The 22741-nt window shown below is 37.2% G+C and overlaps 1 protein-coding gene across 1 annotated transcript in view; it reads right to left on the bottom strand.

The window, feature by feature from the left end:
• LOC140515394 (uncharacterized) overlaps positions 1-22741 on the bottom strand; it is a 1104438-nt gene that overhangs the window by 244067 nt on the left and 837630 nt on the right. The window lies entirely within an intron of this gene.

Raw genomic sequence — 22741 nt, 5'->3', positions numbered from 1 at the left:
AATGGAAAGAACTATTTTCATACGACTAAGAAAAAAATGTCACTACTTTTAACATCTATTATCTATGAGATGCCAATAGTCATTGATCAGCTTTGTTGTGGAGATACAATAAACTCCTGTAATCCAACTTTAACTTTGAAGTTATGTAAGTCTGGAATATTTTTTTAAAAGTATGCTTTCAGTCCTTTCAGTGTTGTCTGACTCTTTCTGACCCTATTTGGGGTTTTTTTGGCAAAGATCCTGGAATGAATTGCCCTTTCCTCTCCAGCCTATTTTATAGATGAGGAAACTGAGGCAAATAGAGTTAAATGACTTGCACAGAGTCACACAGCTAGTAAGTGTCTGAGGCCAGATGTGAAATTATAAAGATTATTCTTTCTGATTATTAGGATGATAGAATTTAGGACAAAAGGAAGCTTGGAGATCATTTAGTCCAACTCTCTCATTTTACGGTAGAAGAAATTGAGTCAGAAAACAGTTAAGTGACTTGTCTAAGATCACATATATATTAAATAGTAGAGTTGTGTTTGGAACCCAAGTCTTATGACTCTAAAGCCATTGCTTTTTTCCACTGCACCAAGTGGGGTAAGGGTTTCTTAATTCATTTTCAAAGGATACTTCTGTGCTAAAATCTATGCTACAATGCGATAAAAGGTAGGTTTTAGTTGATTATACATACTGCTGAGGTAGTGGAAGATGAAACATACAGGAATAAGACATGCCAATTTTTCCTTTTTCCCCCAGTTGAGTGGGGTGAGTAGGAGATAGATTTCTGTTCACTAAAATTCAAGACTTAATTTTTAAAAAAGGAACACGACATCTCAGTCATTGAGAGGTGGGAAAGAGAATTTAAATTGTTTGAAGTCACAAGAAGCCATGTAGAAGAAAGGATTGTCTGTTACCCCAATATTTAACAATCTCCATTTACTTGGGCATCCATATACTTCTACATTTTATATCCAATGTTTCTGGCATTGTCAATACAATGCTTGTGCCCCATCTGGCCATCACTCCTGTGGTATTATATTTTCTATGAAGTGTTTATTTTATTTAGCCTGGTTCCCTGGAAAAAGCATCAGCTTAGGTTCTTGGGTTCTAGAACTCACTACTGGGCAAGTCACTTCCCAAGGTCTCCATTTCTGTATGTGTAAAACAAGGGAGCTAGACTAGATTAGATGATGTCTGAGATCTCTTCAAAATCTTGATCTGTGATCCTATTTATTTCCATTTCATTCAAACAGCATTTATTAAGCTATTACTGTTTTCTAGGTACTGAAGGTACAAAGAAACTTATCTTGACCAGATGCAATTCCAGTTTATCTCCACACCCTGCCCTTTCCCCTGGTCTCCACTGCAGTTATCATCTCTACCCTCACTCAGTGGAAAACTGGAATCCATCCTTGGATACAACCCTATTCTTTGAAGGCTAGCTTTGATTTTATATTCAGTTCTGTGCTTCCTTAGCATTTCCTAACCATCTCCACACCATGCCTAGTGTGTCTGTAAGTTCTTTGAGGGCAGAGACTATCTTGTTTGTCCATATTTATATAACTACCACTTAACAGAATACCTAGGAAACAATAAATGCTTTATCTCCCTCCCTCCCTACTTAGTTATTAAACTACCTATTTATCTTTTTGTCTTTCTATCCATCTACCTACCTACCATCTACCTAGCTACATATCACTCCATGTATCTATTTATTTGTGTATCTATTTATCTATCTGTCTTTATTTTAAATTCTTTTGGAGTTTCCAAACTGGGAACTAGAGTACTCCAACATAAAATGTAGCTGTTGGATTTGTATTGTGACCTTTTCCTACATGGACAGACCCTTTAAGCCTGTGAATAAAGAAACCTAAGATTTATATTCTAAACAGTTGACATCCCTTGGAATGGCCTTCCCATATGTTAAAAAAACATCAACAACAATGAAAGCAGAAAGACCATGGCCTCTTGTCAGAACATCGTAGGAGATTGACTGAAGACTCTCTCCAGAAATGACAACTTCATTTGGATTCTCCAGTAGTTTTTGAGACTATGAACTTTGTTCCTATCCTTGTAGACAGTTTGATTTAGTGGACAGAGAGTCTGCCATAAAGCCAGAGAGATCAAGGCTCAAATTTTGTCTCTTACATATACTGTCTTTGTTAGGTCACTTAACCTCTCAATGCTCTAGTCAAGTCTTTAAGAACATAAATAGCAGAAAACATGTTGACCTGGATTGATAGAAGGAAATTTCTTATCTAGGAAGTCTCTATATCATTAAAATCACACACAGGTTCTGTCCCTATCAATATTTCCTGTAAGGGATCATATGAAAGACCTTGACTTGACTTTCTAGAATTCTACTATCCTTGAGAAAAAAAAGGCACCAAAAGATCTGTTATGATTTATCATGAGAGTGATCCATGAATTAAAAGTCCTTGATGAGTTGAGACCATTATGGTTTATTGCATCAGGGATCCAAGTATTAAGGCATGTGAAAGGAGAATTTGGCTTCACCAACTGTAACGTAAAAATCCCTAAATGCTGATTTACATGACAGGCTATAATGGCTTTGAAAGAATGCAGATTTTTAAAAGTCCTGTAAATACAGTTTTGAAGTCATTAAGGCTTTTTTTCTAAGCCCCTTAACAGAAATCTACATAATTTGCATTTGAAAACATATATAACAGTGTATCTGCTTTTACAAATGAGCACTCAAAATGATTTGTATTCCATTATTGGGTTGACGTTTTCCTTTAGTGGATTTTTAAAAAGACAAAAGAAAAAATGACAACTTTTGCAAACTTTGAAGTCTCACACACATAGATAAATCAATAATCCACTTCCTTCTCCCATTAGCTGATTTAGTGGCCCCAGGACGTACAGTTTCATAAAACCATAGGATTGAAAGAACTTTAAAATTAGGGCTTCTAAACAGATTATAAAAATCTTTGGTAGACAGAGTTATGATCATTTAAAGGTAACTAATACTGTATTGTCCATACCCATCACTCTAAGGTAGACTACCTAAGTTTCTCACATTCTTGGATGTTTATGCAGTCCTTAGAAAGTTAAAGGAATAGAGATTCTATTGGTTTTTGTATGAAAGCATATTCAAATATCTTATACTTCTCACAGTCTGGATTTTTCTCCTGTTATGATTATTCTCAAAACCCTTCCATTCTCAACTGAAATGAAATTCAGTCAAACTCAAGTGGAAATGGGGACTGATGGGCAGTTCTTCTGTATATATCAGAGTGATTCACAACTCCAGTTCTGTAAAGTTCTCTCAAAAGTAATTCTGCTGCTGCTGCTTTCACTACTAGTGTTTACACAGTGTTTTCAGGATTGCTAAGTACTTTACAAACTTTATATTTTAATTCCAGAAGTCTATCTACTGCTGCCATAAAATTCTCAAAATTATTTAAATGAAGTTAGTTTCTTTTTTAAAAAAATTGAACCTATTTCAGAGCACACTTTTTTCACCAAGAAAGGGAGATTTAAGGAGAAGCAAACTCAAACAACAAAAAAATCAGATAACAAAGGCCCCAAGTGATATGTGTCATGTACCCAAGCTGTCCCAAGTCCCAAGTATCACTTTCCCCAAAGTATTACAATTCTAAAAATGAATGTATTCATTCTAAATATCTGTTGTATCTGTGAATATAGGAAGTATAAGGGAGGGAATAAGCATCTATATAGCATCCGTTATATGCTAGGAACTTTGTTAAGTGCTTTTACAAATACACACAAATGTATACAAATGTATGTATAATAGATAGGCATATACACACATATATATGTATATTCATGCATACACACACACACACATACACACACACACACACACACAACACACACACAAATAGCATTTGATCCCTTGAAACAACCTTCGGAGATAGGCACTATTATTATGCCCATTTTACGGTTGAGGAAACTAAGGCAGAGTTTAAGTGACTTGCCCAAGGTCACAAAATCTATTGTCTCAGACTGTTTCTGAAGTCAGGTCTTTCCAATTCCAAGCCCAGCACTCAATCCACTGTACCACCAGCTGCCTCTGAAAAACACATCATTCTGTACACACTTTAGCTCTGTTTGGAATCCCTTGACCTCTGTTTTCAAGGCTAAGTCATCTCCCTTCTCGTAGTTTGTCTTATTTTCTGACTTTTTCATCACTTCAAGTATAATCATTTTGTCCCTCACATAACGACTTTTAACATGAATAATTATGGATTTAGTATATGTAAGAACAGGATGTGCATCTTTATGAGATTGTGGGTAGAACTACACCCATGAGAGCTAGGTATATGCAGATGTTGCCAGCTGTTTAATGTGTTGGCAGGTCAGAGTACCTCCTGAAAATATTTTCAGATATGAACAAATGGCATGCAGAATTAAGGTTTTTATTTTTTCATGAAAGAATATATTTCAAGTTCATCTAAGATTGCAATAAAGCATTACAGATACCAAAAATTTAAAGAGTCCATAAGAGCCTTGAATGAGACTCCCCATAAAAGCAAAGCATTTTATTCTATTCTACTTAGTTGTTTAAAAATAGATTAAATGGCAATTTAAATATTCTGACTATGAAACTGGAAATCAGTTCTTTAGTTTTGTAGTAGTACTAACTGAACTGAATTTGAAGTTAAGTATCATAAGGAGAAATTTAAGTCTACTTAATGAATCAAGATACTTCCTCTCAGATTTTTTTTCAGCTCACTTAAAAAGCCTGTCACTTACAGAAAAAAAAAAAGAAAAGAAAACCATCAGCCCACCCCTCCTCATTTCACTCTACCAAGATCATGAATCTGATAGTAGCATGAGCTGTTTCACCTTTCACTGGCAAAACAAATAAGAGAAGAAATGCTGTTATTTGTGTTTAAATAAGTACAAACTCAGTTAAACTGATGCCAAGATGGACTATGTACCAGCTATCTAGGAACTAGGTTCAGAAACAAAAAAAGGTCTCCAGACCCTTTCTGGTAGGAGGTGAGCGTGTTGCTAAGGTAACCTATTTCACAATGGTGGTATATGTCGTTAAGGGACACATTCATCACCTCAGAACATCCCTTCTCCATGGTGTAACACCCATAAGAAAGAAGGATTCATATTCAATAACCCTCTCTGACTCAGAAGCTCCAGTGGGATACCTTCTAAAGAAAAGGGCAAATGACAAGACAACGAAGGTTATTTGACTACTGATGCCTTTTTATCAAAGAGAGTTTTACTTATTTTAAATTTTTTTAATGTGAAACTTGAAATGGGTCATTTGGATAGCAACTATTCTTTGCTCGTCAATGTTCATATAATTACTGTGATAATGATTCGATAATATATGCTAATAGTTCTATAAGATCCTTAATAGCTAGCTCTGATTTCAAGAGGTGGAGGACTTCTGAGTTTGTATGAAGGGGATTCCTTTCCTTTGGTGTTACTGACAGCAGACAGCCCCTATAGCTGTAGGCAAAATGAGCAAGTGATGGATGTGCTTGGGATTGCCAGACATTCACTTTGCATAAACAGGAAAGATGTGAGAGAGTCAAGGGTCACCCATATTCCTTTCTACTTTATTTATAATTGTATCTTAAAATCTGTGTTACGGAATCTTATGAACAGTAGGTATTAACTGAATTCAGACAATGCTTTCAAGTAGTCATGCAATTCTTTTTACCAACCTTTAAGAAATCTAAAGATCTCTTAAGGTTATAAGAAAGAAGCACTGATTTTTGCTTCTATTCTTGCCAGGTTTCTGTATTTAAAATATTTATCTGGTGCCTCGGGCTATATTAAAAGTGTGTCTTATTTTGGTTTACACTTTAACTTTCCAAGATGTATGCACTAGGCATGATTATATGTCCAGGGACTTTTTGGATGGTGAATCTGCTCCTGGCACACTGTATAGCTATTTATGAATAGATAGTCATCGTTTGTATTTTATGGCATGAGGTTATAAACATACGGTGCTCTTTTGGGCAGTGATCAGTGATGATTTATGAATTTGAGAAAATACATGTGCATACATATACATACCTCTGTGTATTTAAATGAACCTATATAGTTACATGTGTATTTAAATGAACTTACAATTTAAACAGAGATAGCCATTTTCATAATCTATTCCCTCCCTTCCTCCCCCTTCCCTTCCCAAAATACAAAATAGGATGGACTTTTGTATAGACATAGTAAAACTGAAAAAGAAGGAGGTGTACACAAAACTATAGGACTTAATTAAATACAACTTGTTTGTCTGTTTAAGATTAACCTGTAGTAAAGTCTGATTTGCCACTATGAAAAGCTATTCCCTTAAATCCTCATGGTCAACAATGTATATATATATATATACACATATACATAATGTATATATGTATGTATGTATAAGAATACGTGTGTATACACACACAGTACTACAGATGTGTTACACACATCAGAAACAAGTAAAGTCAAACAAGTTTGAAAAACTCAAGAACTCTGGTTAATGAGATGATCAGCTGTGACTCTGGAAGACAAAAAATGAAGTGTGCTATCCTAATGGCCAAGAAGAAAATTTGCTTGTGCTATAGAATATATATATATATAAACTCTTGTTATATATATATATATATATATATATATAACAAGAGTTTTCTTTTTCTTTTCAAAGGGGAAGAAAATTAATGGTTGTTAACTAAGAAAGAAAAGAAAAGAAAAACTTAAGTCAGGAGCAGGTATCAGAATTTACATGGTGCATCAAAGGAAATTTCTGCCTGAAAATAAGCAGAAAAAATTTTTAGTAGCTCAGCCAGCAAAGATTTTGTATCATCTGGTGTATGTGTACTTCTCAATAGACAGTGATTTGAGTTTGCTTCTTGCCTGTGGTATTAGACAGCCAGAACAACAAGCTCAGTTCTTTGATGGTCCTAGTAATTGGTGATTGGCTATAACCAACCAATTTGTGATTACCTAGTGAGTTCTTCCAATTGTATATGACAGTGTGTGAAGCCTTGCTAGAGATTTTTAAAAGTAAAGATTCATCTATTCTCAAAGGAATTATGATCTAGTTTTGAGAGGGGAATTAAGAGGATTCACATAAAAAGGTTAGAAGATGAGCCACGAGTGATATATGCAGTAAGTGTGGTAGGAGTTCATAGAAGTTCAGATCTTGAATATGAGGTAATTAAGAAAGATTTCCTAGGACAGAATTTAAGCTGGCTTAAAGGAATGGTTAGGATTTTGTTGCCTAGAGAGTAAATGGAGATTCATTGTTGGGGGAAGGAATGGGGGACAGAGTGAGAAATGGCTTTGAAGGAGAAGAAATAAAAGAATTTTTAGGAGGAGAAGAACAGTCCAGTTTATTTGCAGAGTTGTGGTGAAAGGCTCTTGTAAGGGGAAGTAAGGATGGAAGAGCAGGTTAAGATAAGATTGTGGAAAATCTTGATGCCAGATTAAGAAATTGGTATCTGAGCAAGGAAGTGACATGAAGAATGTGATGCTTTAGATTAGAAAATTTAATCTGCCAGCTTCATGTAAAAATGGATCAGAGTGGCTGGAGTCAAAGAAATCAGGAAGGAGTTTGTTGCAATAATCTAGGAAGGAGGTGATAAGTACCTAAGCTATGGTGGTGATTTTGGCCAAATTTATGTGATTACAGCTTGGGTCATGATAGGAGGAAAGAGTCTAATCACAGTCCAAGGACTTCAGTTTCACTCAAGGCACCAAAAGGCAATCCTCTCTCCCCAATCAGTTTTGATTGTTTCCAGATGTTTTAACAGAAGAGCTGCGGTACCAAGGTCACCATCACCATCAACAAACATTAATTGAGTGTTTAGTTTGTGCTGGGCTTTGCCCAGCTCAAAAAGAAAAAAAAAATGGATCAGGGACTGGACCTGGAATAGATGCAGAGGGCTAGAGTTTTCAGTTTTCCATTTAGGTCTATTAATAAATCATGTCAATAATAATAACTAATATTTCTGTAGTGCTTTAAGCTTTGTAACATACTTTATACATATATTTATTTTGCTTGATCTTCATGACATCTCTGTGAGAAAACAGTATTATTTATTACCCTTAGGAAAACGATGAAATGAAGACTGAGAGGTGAGTGACTTGTTCAGTCACGTAACTAATAAGTGTTGAGGTGGCATTTGAACTCAGGTCTTCCTGACAAGTCCAGTGCTCTTTCCACAATGTCACATAGCTGCCTCAGAGCAAAGATTCTAATACTAGTCATTTGCTGTATTGTGAAAGTCTCAACCCTTGGCTTATTAGACTTTTTGCATCAAGCAATCCACCCAGCATCTTATCAGAGAGCTTTTACCTCTCCCTCCATGCCAACTCAAAAAAGGGTTTGGTTGTCATTTATCCAACAGGTCATCAACACAGCTGACTTTTCTATCGTTGCTTCTCCTTTTACTAAATCAGGGTTATAATTTTTAACGATGAAGATATACCCAGATTTGTTTCAGTCTACATTTGTGTGTTTTAAAATTTGCATATCTGATGATGAAAAGTGTTACTGAAATGGAATCTATCATTGGGGTTCAGCAGTGAGTCAGAAAGGATAGAAAACCTTTGGGGAAAGGTTAAAGAACCTGGGATTATTTAGCCTAAAAAAGAATGAAGGGATGCTTAAAACTAGGGTTATGAAGAGCTGCAGTGAAAATACTGAACAGCTGTTCTCCATCTCCGCAGAGGATGGCACAAGAGGAATGAGTTTATACTTCTGAATGAGGGATCATGGTTAGATAAGGATGTATTCTTGACAGTGAAGGTTGTTAGTGAAATGGGGTACTGAGAGAAGATACTGAAATTCCTTCTCTGGAGAATTTTTTTTAAGTCAAAATGATTCTCATCTGTCTGAAGTGTTACTGTAGTCCCACTAAAGGCAAGGGCATTGAACTGCTGACCTTTACCAAGGAGTGGTCAAGTTGGAAGTTGATTCTTTTCCGATTCAGGGATCACCTCAGCTTTAATTGTAGCAGGCTTTTGTGTTCCTTATGACACGCAAATCTAGGGAGCTCTGTTGTGGGAGAGGGGGTGTTCATTGGTAAAATTAGTAAATTGATAAAATTGATTTAAAAATGAATAAAAACATGGTCACTAATTGAGAGACTTCTGGTCTGACCAAAACCAAGACCAAAGCCCTATTTGTGGCAGCATTATTGGTTGTCTAGAAAATTGTTATTTGTGTTTTTATATGGCTCCAGTGATTGGGATTATATTTTATTTAAAATTTCTTCTTGGCTATCTTTATGAAAGTTTTACCCTGATCAATAATTAGACAAAGCTGGGGGGGGGGGGGGAGGAGCCAAGAGGGCAGAGTAGAAAGATACACATATGCTAGCTCCGAACCCACAGACCATAAAATATCTGTAAAAAAGAACTCCAGACAAATTCTGGAGCAGCAGAAGCCACAGAACAACGGAGCAGACAAGATTTCTGTTCCAGAGAGCCCTGAAAACCTCTCACAAAAGGTCTATCACACTGCGGACCCGGAGCTGAGCCCAGCCCTGCCTTGGCCATGCGGCACTGAGAGGAGCAGATCCGAGCAGGCTTCAGGGACGGAATCTCCAGCAGCCGCATGGGTCTCTCCACCCACGGGCCCCAAAGGTTGGTGAGAGGGTCTTCTCGGCTTGCCTTGACTTCTGTGTCTTTCCCTGATGGTAAGCATTGTTCTTCCTCATCTGAATGGAAGGGAGGAAATATCTGTTCACCAACAAAGTAACCTTCTATAGTCTTATTTTTTTTCCCTTTTCTGGGCATTTTCCCAGCCAGTGACTTGACTTCTGAGTTTTCTTTCCACACCCACCTCGCCTCCAGATCTGCCCAGCCAGTGCTTGGGGTCTGAGACTCAAATGCTGCTTCCCAGCCTCAGGGCTTTGGGCGGGGGCAGGGCTGCTATTCAGTGTGAGATTAAGTTCAGGTGCTCAGGTGGGGGCAGGGCCACCTCTAGGGCTCAGTTCCCTCAGGGGGTTTATGCAGAGACCTTCAACAATGGATCCAGGCTCCTGCCTGCTTGGGTAGCCCCTGTCCGCCACCGCCCCCGCTGCTGCCTCCCGAGGGAGCCTGAGTTATGGGGATACCCCACTCCCCTCTTGACCAGCCAAAGAGACCCTCTTACCGACCCTTGTCACCTGTGGGTGGAGGGACCTGTGTGGCCGCTGGAGATTCTGTCCCTGAAGCCTGCTTGGATCCGCTCCTCTCGGTCCCGCGTGGCCAAGGCAGGGCTTGGCTCTGCTCTGGGTCCGGTGCGCGATGAACCTTTCACGTCAGGTTTTCATGTCTCTCTGGAACAGAAATCTTGTCTGCTCCGTTGTTCTGTGGCTTCTGCTGCTCTAGAATTTGTTGGGAGTTCTTCTTATTTTTATGGGCTGTGGGTTTGGAGCTAGCATATGTGTGTCTTTCTACTCTGCCATCTTGGCTCCTCCCCTCCATTATATTTATACAACATTCAATTATATCTTTTTTTCTCTCTGTTTGAATTGCAGTCACTCTGTATGTTTTTTTTCCCCTAATTCTGATTTATTTTACTCTACATATAAGTTTATAATAGTCCTCTCATGGTTCTCTGAATTATTCATATGCATGTTTTATCAATATTTTATTACATTCAGGTATCATTGTTTGGCCTTTTCTCAATGGATAGGCATGGTTTTTGCCAGGTCACTTTCATTGGTCAAAACTGAAGTTAAGAGAGTACAGCATATGAAAAAGCAAATTTGCTGAAGTACAAATTAGGAAAAGGTTTTTTTATATTGCAAAAGAATTATATGATAAGGAACATATTTTGCAATAAATAGACCATTAGAATGAATGAAAGAAATGCTTATTAACTTTTTAGTATGTATCTGTGCTAGAATTACAATGGAAAACATTTCAATTATTGAGCCTCTAGTCAATTTCTGTTCCAATTCCCTTTAATGGTATGGAAGGAGCCTTGTAAGAATCATGGAGACAGGTAGACAGAACTGGGAGAATCAGAGTTACTTTGATTTTTTAAGCTTCTCTGGGGAAAACTTTTACCTAGAGGTTCTTTTCTGTATTCATAGGGGTCATGTAGGTCATCTGGAGATAGGAGGAGGGCAGAATACACAAGTAGCAAGTTTTAGGGAAAAGCTTTATGGTATTGAGAAAAGACAAGTGGCTGGGAATTGAAATAGGGTCTGTGGTACATTTTTCATGACTTTGATGGGAACTTCTCAGAAATCTCCCAAATGCAAGTTTCTAAAAGGCTTTTGAAGTTTTTTTTTTTTTTCAATAGTATAAAATGGTGGTAATTGTCTAATGTTAGATTATATGAAGAAACATGTTGGGAAGATATTGATACTCCAACTTATTTTCCTTCTGGCGTTTTGCACTGTCAAATGAGGTGTGGCCACTATAGTAATGAATGAATGTCTTTTTGAGAAGAAACATTGTGTTATCTTTCCCTTTCAAAGGTAGCTCAAGCATCATGTTCTAAATGAAGTTTTTCATGATCCTTCAACTGGTAATGCCCTCCCTCCAAATCTACCTCATACTGAACCATTTTGTGTATACATGTTTATACATATATGTGTTTACAACTATATATTAACTTTATATTTATGCTGGATATATTTTCATATGTATTTGCTGTCTTTCCTTGTGAGTAGATGTAGCATAATCCCTGGCATGGAGTAGGTGCTTAATAAGTTTTTGATCGATTGATTATGTACTGAGAAACAGTCATTCCAAATATTTCAACTCTAAATAGAGCTGAAATCTGCAAAATGGTGTTACCTCACAACACAGATAATGAAAAGTCAGGAAATTTATTTACTAGAGATACATGGACATCAAAGTCTTGGAAACTTGCCTGTTTCAATTTTCCATTGTAACTTAAGGACTATAATCAAGGCTAGACTTTGGGGAAAAAAATGAACTTTGTGTCACAGGCACCCTTAATCTCTGATGTGATCAAAGTGAAGTTTTGTGATGAATTAAAGAATACATGACTTGACATGACTCCACCTAAAATGTGATAAAATTATATAGCCTGGTAACTTAACTAGGTGAGGATGTTTCTGTCTCAACTGATCAAATTATCAAAAGCATTTCAACATAATGTGAAAAAAGCCTTGAATTTAGATGTCTCTGAAAAAATACTGGATGAACTAGAGTGACTTTACAAAGGAAGAGTGTTTGGACTGATTGAGGAAATTTGGTCATGCCGCATGGGTCTTCTTTAAAAAAGTAGACCAGTTCAAAACTGAGAAATAGAGATTACAGGAACCAAGGAAGGAGAAGAAGATATTCAAACTAAACTCTATGGGGGTGTTAAGAGGTGAAGGGAACATTTCAGCCTCAGACTTGGCATCTACACTCCCTCCCTACTGATTGGAAGAGTATCTTATGAATTTTGAAAGTCTGGAGGACATCCCATTTTCCCATCTGGGTCCTAGCAACATTCATGGGACAGCTATAGCCCTTGCTATATCAGACTCGGTGCAGGTCCATAGCTCTAAATGACCTATACCTGCAGAGAACATCTTAGCTGACTGGTCTTGAGAAGTCCAGAAGCCATGAATTGCTCCTTTAGCTAGATGTGATCTCTAAGCTTGAGCTGGTGTGTATATGTAATTGCGTGAGAATCTTTTAGATTTACAGGTAATTGATTATGTAAGAATGGGTCACAAATTTTAGGGGAAATGTTTTATACTAGCTGCTTTTGCTGCTACACCTTAGTAAAATCTCTCTTTTTAAAAGCTAATTGAGTCTGGCTAACGGATTGATGATAAATGATAATCATGATAACCATGGCAAAAAGTCCTTTGGTGGGAGCTCATTAGGGTGTGTAGCATTAGAAAAGATTCCTCCTCCTTCCTCCCATTACTCAGGGCTCTGGGTCTGGGTTCAGGAAATTATGTTCTAGGACAGGATCAGTCTGTGTGGCTTAGAGAAAGGCTGAGAATGGTTTTTGCATTTTAAAATAATGCATAATTATACTTAAAAATGTAAAAACTATTCTTAGCTCCCAAGCCTTAGAAAAACAGATGGCAGGCCAGAGTTGGCCCTTGGGTGTACTTTGCTAACACCTGATCTAGTTAATAATAACCTTGTTCCAAGGGGGACCCAAATCATCAGCACTAGTGAGGAATGAGAGAGTCAACTACATTGGGGAACCTGCACTTGAGGACTTACAGGAACTCATGTGGTCTCTAGGATGGTCTGTACAATTTGGACTCAGTCAAAAAGCCATACCTGAGAACTTTGGAGGCTACATGTGTCTTTGAGTTCACAGATTCCCCACCCCAGTCTTTGATCATGTGCTATATACTAAAACCTAGTGTTATCTATAGCATTCCTTTCATCTACTAGTTTAGTGATCTTGTCAAAGAAGGATCTCAGGGTAGTCTGGAATGATCTGTTCTTGATGAACTATGATATAACAAGCACTTTCTTTTCTAAATGTTCACCTACCATCAGGTTAATGATCTGTTCTAGTTTTCCCCCCAGGAATTCAAACTCAAGTCCACTGGTGGCCATCTAGATAATAAACTCAGTCAGAACAGAAATTGGTGCTTAGTATCACAGAACCATAGGATTTAGAGCTGGAAGTAAACTTAGAGGTCACTTAGTCGAACCCTTTCATTTTAAGGATGAGGAAACTGAAATCCCAAGAAGTGTGACTTACTCAAAATTATTCAACTAATAAGTAGTGACTCAGACAACAAGTGACAGAGAGGAGATTTGAACCCAGGTTCTCAGACTCCAAATCCATTGGATTTTATAGTATACCCTCCTGCATCTTAATAATCTTTATATTTCTCCCATGTTCTATTACAAATGAAGTCTTTCCTAATGCCCCCAGTTGGCTACTGTCTTCCCAATCAAAAATGGAAAGTAATTACCTTATATTTTCTTATATGTGTACATGTTATCTTCCTCTATAAAATCTATGTAGACTCATTGAGAGCAAGGGTTATTTCAATGATGTCTCTGTAGTCTCATAGTCCCAAGCATAGTACCTGGAATATGGGGGGTTATAAACACATTCTTTTTGCTTGATTGATCATCGTGCTTTGCATTTAGTAGGTAATAAGCAATAATTTTAAAAAAAGAGCACATGTACCTTAGCACTTTTATTTGTTCCCCTTCCTAGAAGTGATGCATCTGAATGAACTTCAATATATGAAAATTTTCCCATTGCAATAGCAACAAAGGCATACAGACATGTGTGTATGTGTATGTATATATGTATGTATAAATACATATCATCCCAATTTTACTTTTGTTATTGGTCGGTTGTTTTTCAGTTGTGTCTGACTCTTTGCAATCCCATTTGACAAATTTGACAAAGATACTGCAGTGGTTTGCCATTTCCTTCTCCAGTTCTTTTTTACAGATGAGGAAACTGAGACAAACAGGGTTAAGTGACTTGCTCAGGCTCCCACAGCTAGTCAGTGTTTGAATCTAGATTTGAACTTAAGAAGATGAGTCTTCCTAACTCTAGACTTGGCACTCTATCCACTATGCCTCCTACCTGCCCAATTTCACTTACTTAACTTTATTTTGGAAGTTGATAAAATTACCAAAAATCTTTGTCCTCAAAATCGCAGCTCATTTCAGACTCTTCTCTTCCAACCCTGACTTATCTGTTGTTGGTACATCAGTTGTGATCCCTTAGTTTTTCTATCCTGCCTGACTTTGATTAATTTTAAGGCATGGACAGCCACTGTCTCTCATTCTCCCCAACACTAGCTTTAGTTTTAAATTGATCAATATTCCAGGGCAGATTGAGAGGGTTGTTCTCAGAATCAAATAAAACATTACATTTGAAATGTTCATCAATGTCTACATACACTTATATTAGTTTCTAATATGACAAGAAATTATTATTTGGTAGAAATATCCAGACATGAATTTCATATAATTAGGATATATTAAATCTCAATCAAAAAGGCTTTTTTAAAACTCTTGTCATTTTTCAAGTCTTGTTATTTCTGCCTTCCTAGTAATTCCTGTATACTTTCTCTTCTCTCCACTCACATAGCTATTACCCTAGCATAGGCGCTCATCGCTTCCCTTGATTACTACAGTAGTGTTCTAATTGGCCTTTCTACCTTGTCTTTTCCTATTCTAATTTATCCCCTAACTAGCTGCAGAAGTCATCTCAAAGCAGGGGTATGAACCTCTGTAAGACCAAGCAAAGTAGAATCTTTTGCTGTTTTAGTTTTATTAAAAGTGCCTCTCAATAATGTGATTAAGGAGGATCTTTCCCACCCATTGTTGTCCTGGGAAGATTTGTAGGAAGGTCCATGCCTTTTGTTAAAAAGGCACTGATTCTCAAGGGATGTGATACCCTCTGGCTCTAAAAAGTATATAAAGACTCTGAGGTGCAGTTTTATTTTGGGTATTAGTTTTTGGAAGAAGCTTTGTGTGCCAGATAAGACTCTGGGAAGATGGTAAGGAGTCCCCTGGCTTTGAAAATCCAGATGTTGGTGCTTCCCTCTCTGGTAATTATGGTCAGACAGTTGGACCTGTCTGTTGATTTGTGATATATATATATATATATATATATATATATATGTATATATATATATATATATATATATATATATATATATACATATATATATATATATATATATATGTATATTGCTTATGTCAGACAGTTTGGAAGCGTTGTCTATTGATGTCCTGAACTAAGTGAATAATATATGTCCTTGATTAAAGGAGATTGTTAAGCCCTCAAAAGTTGCCTTTCCTTTTAGTAAAGCAGATCAAAGAACCTGTGATAGAGGCCCCCCTGTGTATGTCTGAATTTTGCTAGAATTTTACTTTTTAATAAAATAGTTTATTGAATAAACTCTAGTGACTCCATTACTTCTGGACCAAATGGCATTTAAAGTTCCTCCAAACTTGGGCCACTCCTCTCTTTCCAGTCTGCTTATAATGCATATAATGCTTATATGCTCCCTGTACTCTAATATCCACTGACATTAGTCACCTTTTTGATTTTTCTTGAACTCGACATTTTAAGTCCTTACCAGATTTTTCTCTTGGCTATGTCTCCTGCCTAGAATGCTATCTTTCCTGACCTCTAATTCTCAGCTTCCCTGACCTTTTTAAAGACCCACTCAGATCTCACATTGAATAGCAGTTCCATCCTGCTTCTTCTTTCTTTCCTCTCCCTCTCTCATGTTAGCACCCAGCTAGTATAGCTAGATGGTCTAGTAGATAGAATGTTTGGTGAGCCTGGAATCAGGTAGATTTTTGTTCACTTGGACACTTGGGCATTTTCAGCAAGTCATTTAATTTCGGTTTACTTCAGTTTCCTCAAATGTAAAACAGGGATATAACAGCACCTGTCTCCCAGAGATTTTTTTAGGTTCAAATTAGAAAATATTTGTGAAGTGTTAAGTACTCTGCCTAACACATAAGTAGAAGCCCAATAAATGCTTGTTTCTTTGTTATCTTCTTTCTTTCTATGATTGCCTTCCATTTACATTACAAAATCTTGTATGTACTTTAGAAGAGTATTACTACTTCCTTTTTAGTTCAATGGACAACATTAATTTATATTAATAATTTCTCCAGCATAAAGTCCTTTCTAGACTTAATTGAAGGAAGGACATTTAATCAGTACTTAAACTACTCAGGGAACAATACCCTTAATTAAAATCCTTCTCAATTACTCCTATCCCCTTTCTCTTATACTTAACATATTACCTAAAAAGTAAGAACGAAAGCTAAAGTCCTACAAAACAGGTGAAGGATTGTATTCAGGTTTAAAAAAGAGAAGTATCTCTTCTGAAATTAAAAATACCCTTTCTTCCCCTCCTTATCTTAGGGATTTAACATACCCTCTCAAAAAAGAATGGTGTGAATCTGGTATTAAAGTAGAGAGGAACCCACAGTTAACATAATAACAGTCATTAATATCTATATAACATTGTAAATGTTTTACATACATAATATCATTTAAGCCTCATGATCATCCCTCAAGGTGGGTACTACAGATGTTATCATGATTTTACAGAGGAATAAACTGGGTTTGGGAAAACTTAAGTGACTTACCCATAGTAATACAGTTAATCAATATTAGAGGCAGATTTTGAAGGCAAATCTCCTTGATTCCAAATCCAGCATGGTATATACTATCCACAAGTACTCCAAAGTGATTTTTAAGGCACCTTAATTCGCCATAAATAATATCAATTCCCAAAATCTCTCAGAGAGAAAAAAAGGACAGCCTCATGTAAGTTTCTAACTTTCTAATGCCTATGCTTGCCATGTCACATTTTATCTCTGATTGGGTAATAAGGACAGTATAGAATGAGTACCATTTAAAAAAATGTTAAGGACCCTTTCCATTTCCATTCCAAACCATCAGCAGAAAAGATACCTGCAACAGGATAAGCTGTGCACTTTTATTAGTGTCATTCATCCCACTTCTTTCTCCGCTATAGAAAAGAAACTACAAAGTTTTCTGTAGTCAACTGGAAGAAATTCTTGGTAAGTTACATGAACTTACTGTGTCTGGATTTATAGCTAATATAGTTACCACAAAATGAAGTTTCTACAGTTAGTTAATCAGCCAGACTCTTTTTCTGTCACCTCAGAACAACTCAAATTATTGAAACATATTTGATTGAATTTCTTGGCTTCTAAGAGAAAAGGAGGCAATTAGCCCAGGCAAAGAAAGTCATTTGGAGTGATCAGTGGGGGAAGCCCTGGGATCCATAGCTCTTAGACCAAATTGTTCTTTCTTCCTTGACCTTCCTGTGGCTCCAAGGAGTGCTCACACACAGATTTCCTGCATTCTGTGAATGCTATGATAGACCAGGCTTCCTTTATTTTCATATGCATCTGGTAGGCTTCCCACTTTGTGTTTCTTCTAATGGGAAAATGACCAGGGAGAGGGAGAGAGAAGGAGAAAAAGCTTGGAAAACAACTAGAAACATTTGGTTGGTTTGTTTAATTTTAGAACTCTATCTTTGTTTTTCGTTCAGTCATGTGTCAGAACATCTCACTCTTTATACCCCATTTAGGGTTTTCTTGGCAAAGACATTGGAGTCGTATGTCATTTCCTTCTCAAGTTCATTTTATAGAAAAAGAAACTGAGGCAAATAGGGTTAAATGACTTGCCAAGAATCACACAGCTAGGAATCATGGGAGGCCAGATTTGTACTCAGGAAGATGAGTCCTCCTAACTCCAAATTTGACATTCTATTCACTGAGCCACCTAGCTGCCCTCTCTATCTGCTACCCCTCTACTTTTCCAACCTCATCTCACTTTACTTTATGCATTCTACATCCCAGCTAAACGGGTCTACTCTCCAATGGCCTTCTACAATCATAAGCTCAATTGACAGGCTTCTTCCTACAGGAAGCTTTTCCTAGTTCCCCTCAATCTATATGTAACTTTCCTTCAAATCTCACAAAGCTCTCTATTGTGATCCTTGTCCAGTCTTTTTTTGTCTGACACCTTCTGTCTCCTCACACAGCTACCACCTTCATCTAGACCCATATCATTTATAACTTGTGATTTCTAATGTAGTCCACATTGATCTCCCTGCCTCAAGTGTGTTCCTTCTCTAGTCCATTCTTCACACAGATGAAAAGTGATTTTTCTTAAATAGAGGTTTGATTATGTTATCCCCAAATTCCAACTCAGTCAACTCCAATAGCTCCCTACTGGCTCTAGGACAAGTCATAAATTCCTCTGGTTTTTTAACTCCCTTCAGTAGCTTGGTCCCAACCAATCTTTCCAGTTTCATTATATTCCTCTCCTTTTATTATTTCTCGTTCTACTCTACCTGGCCTTTTCTCTATCCCCACAATTTATCTCTCATCTCTATATCTTGGCAGTGGCTATCCTTATGCTTGTAATGTGCTCCATTTTTACCTCTCCCCAAGGAATTCCTCTTTTCCCTCAGGAAGCAACTTAATCACCATGAAATCTCTCCCAATTCTTTTTATTTAATAACTTTGCATTTGTTTTATATTTTTCTGTATTTATTTGTGCAAACATACAGTCTCTCCAAAAGAATGATTAATAGTTTCACATTTATCTTTGAATCCCTAGCATTTAGTCCAACGCCTGTCACATAGCAGATCTTAATAAAAGGGGAAAATAGGAAGGGGAAAATGAATCTACATGATAACTTTAAAAGAAATATCAAGTTATACATAATAGATTTGCAGTTTCAGGTGCAATCTTTCTTTTTATTATTATATTATGTTATGGAAAGTCTAGTCATCCCATAAATTAAAGATAAAATAAATAAACATAAAACTACTTGTTGAATGATTTATTCGTTTGTATTGTTATGTGTTAATGTACTTATATAGTATTATTAATTTTCATTATTTACATTGATGGGAGTCATTCCCCTGCTAAACTTCAAATTCTTTCAGGGCAGTGGCTTGTGGTTTATCTAATACCCTATCTCTCCTAGCTCTTAACATAGTGCTCAATACAAAGTATGCATTTAAGAAATGTTTGCTATATCCTACTGCATTATATTTTTATTATTCTTCGTTGCCTTGATGGTATCTTTTGCAAAGCTCCAACGAATAGACAATTCTATTAAGACGCTGAAATCTAAATCTATCTCTCTGTGTGGAAGATGACCAAAATTAGGAGGAGGGGAGAGGAAAGAAGGACTCAAAGCCCCCAAACCTTAGAGACATGGCAAAAAGTAACTAGGAAATGATTAGGAGGGGTCTTTATGCATAGTTTTGGTCTTTTTATTTACTCTGTACACTTGCCTTCCTTATCTGCACTCCCTGGCTTCTCTTAAGTCTTAATTGAAGTCATCTTATCCAAGAAGTGCTTCCCAATCCTTCTTGATCTTAGTGCCTTTCCTTGAGACTTACCCCCACATTATCCTGCGTATATTTTGTTTTAGGTTTTTTGTTGTTGTTGTTGCGCATTTTCTCCCTTCTTAGACTGTGAGCTCCTTGAGAGGAGAAACTCATCTTTGCCTTGCTTAGGATAGTATCTGATGCATAGATACTTAATCAATGATAGTTGGCTGACTGATTGACTTGCATTTTATCCTTTGTCCTAGTTTGATGTTCTGATTTTGTCAGGGAGAGCCAGTGAAAAAGGAGGTGGAGGGGGCTGAGGATTTGGGAACTGAGAGGGGCTTTGACTGAAACATCATATAGCTAGGAGCAGTCAGCATGGAACAATGTTTGGGGTGCAAAAGTGGAAGAGGGGTACTAGGTACTATGCAAATTCCTATAAAGAAAGGATTCTTAACCTAGAGCTATAAACTTGTTTTCTTTTTTTAAAATGCTTTGGTAGCTATATTTCAATGTAATTGGTTTCCTTTGCAATTTTATGTATTTTACTTTACACACATAAAAACCCATTAATCTGAGAAAGGGGTCTTAGTTTACACAAACTGACAAAGGGGTCCTTAATACACACAAGTTAAGAAGTATTCCAAAGACTCTAAGATGGCCCCCACTTGACCATCATATTTATTTGGTACTTTTTTCTCTCTCTTTCTTTCCCTCCTTCCTTCCCTCCTTCCCTCTCTCCTTCCTCCCTTCCTTCCTTCCTTCCTTCCTTCCTTCCTTCCTTCCTTCCTTCCTTCCTTCCTTCCTTCCTTCCTTTCTTCTCTCTCTTCTCTTTTTTTCTTTCTCTTTCATCTTTCTTTCCTACTCTCTTCCTTTCTCTTTCTCTCCTCCCTTCCTTTCTTCCTTTTTTATTTCCTTCTTTCTTCCTTTCTCTCACTCCTCCCTTCTTTCTCTCCTTTCTCTCTCTTTTCCTTCCTCCCTACCCTTCCTTCTTTCCTCTCTCTCCTCTCTCTCTCTCTCTCTCTCTCTCATTGTCTCTGTCTCTGTCTGTCTGTCTGTCTGTCTGTCTGTCTGTCTCTCTCCTTCCCTCTCCTCCCTCTCTTGGTTGTCTGCAGCTCTCTTTCCAAAGGAGAAATCATTATCATCAATACTTATTAAATGCCCATAGGTTGTATTGTACTGAGCTAGGAAACTGCATGGAGCCAGTGGGAGATTACAAGTACTGAAGGAGATATATTTTCTGGTAATATCAATCCTACTGCTAGCCTGTTTAAAACCCAGGGCAGTAGGTTTCTGGCAATAAATAATTCTGGTCTAGAGGTACAACAGTTATACCTGGTCCTAAATAACAATGTCAACAAATTAAGTAAACTAGCTAAATAATAACAATGATAATAATGACAGTAATAATTGTAGCCCTTACATTTTCCTTTAAGTTTTGCAAAATACTTTACATATGCTACCTTATTTAATCGCTATGAAAGCAGAACTCTATTTTTTGGGGGGAGACAGAAGGTCCATTTTCATGGGAATAACACATCCCACCACCTCCTGCTTGCCACTGCAAAATAAGACCCCTTATGGGAGAAAGAATAGTGCCACTTGGCATGAGACATCAGAAAGGGGTAGTGATCTTTTATCAAATACCACAAGTAAATTATTCATTCATGCCAGAAACAAAAGTATCTATTCTGTCATATTATAAATGACAAGACAAAGACTAAGTCAGAAGGTGCCTGTAATGTAGCAAAAGTGGTACAGTTACTGCTGCTGTATAAAGAAAGGTAAAAAGAGTCAGGAGAAATGAATGATAGCCCGTCTCTCTCTTCTTTGTGCCATTTCTTAAGACAGAGAGTGGCACCCATAATAAATCAGAGCACTCTAGTCATCTCCAGCTGGTCAAATGATTTCTGTAATCAGCTGAATGTGGGGCCAGCACAATTTGGGAAATGAAGACTTGAACAAGGTTGTGTGACTGTAACTGAAAAGATTGACGTAACTATCACTGAGCTTTATAGGAAAAGGAAAGGAAGATTTAATTTCTGTTATTATAACCCCTACTGGCAATTTATTCAATCATCAAGCTGCTCATAGAGAAAGCAATCTGTGTGTATGTGTGTGTGTGTGTGTGTGTGTGTGTGTGTATTCACACACAGAGCTTGAATCTGCTGCTATTGAGAAGTTGACTTCTTTCTTCTTTTTGAGAGCAGGAACTGTTACATTTTTTTTGGGGGGGGGTTCTGTGTCCCCACTATTCCTGCCACATAACAGGTCTTTCATGTTTATTGAATTGAATTTAGGGACCTCATCATTGCTTTATATTTCCTGAAAAAAATTTAGTCCTTTAAGCACAAGTGACCTTAGATGTGGGCAAATAGGCCTTCTGCATGGATTCACAGGATCTGTGGTGGAAAGAAATGACATGACCAAAGACATCTCAGCTCTTTTCTCCAAAAAAGCCAGGCAAGTGAATGATGGCTCATTAATGTCTTGCTCTTTCTCTTAATGATTCTTTTCTTCCTACCCCAAATTTCCCAGGATGGGACCAAATATACAGAGAAGACATCAACATTGTCATCATTGTCATCATCATCATCAATGACAATCAGTCAAAATCTAGCAATCGACAACGGCTAGCATTCACACACCAATTTAAGGTTTGCAAAGTGCTTTATATGGGTAATCTCATTTAGTCTTCACCATAATGCTGGGAAGTAATTGCAATTATCCCCTATTTTGCAGATGAGAAGATTGAGGATGAAGAGGAGGTTATATGACTTGCCCAGGATCACACAGTCAGTAAATGTCCAAGGCAGAATTTGAACTTGGGTCTTCCTGATTCCAAGTCTAGTGCTCTTTCTACTATACTGCCTGGGCTAGAAACGTCAGTCATTATCTTTGAAATCTTGGAAACAGTAAGTATGAATTTGGAGACCTTTTTTCTTTCTGCTTTTTTCTTCAGAGGGAGAGACTAGAAGCAGTGGGTATAATCTGCCAAGGT

Source organism: Notamacropus eugenii, chromosome X (assembly GCF_028372415.1).
Source record: "Notamacropus eugenii isolate mMacEug1 chromosome X, mMacEug1.pri_v2, whole genome shotgun sequence".
Taxonomy (NCBI): Eukaryota; Metazoa; Chordata; class Mammalia; order Diprotodontia; family Macropodidae; genus Notamacropus; species Notamacropus eugenii.
The sequence above is the reverse complement of the archived record's forward strand: the minus strand, read 5'-3'. Positions and strand labels throughout refer to the sequence as shown.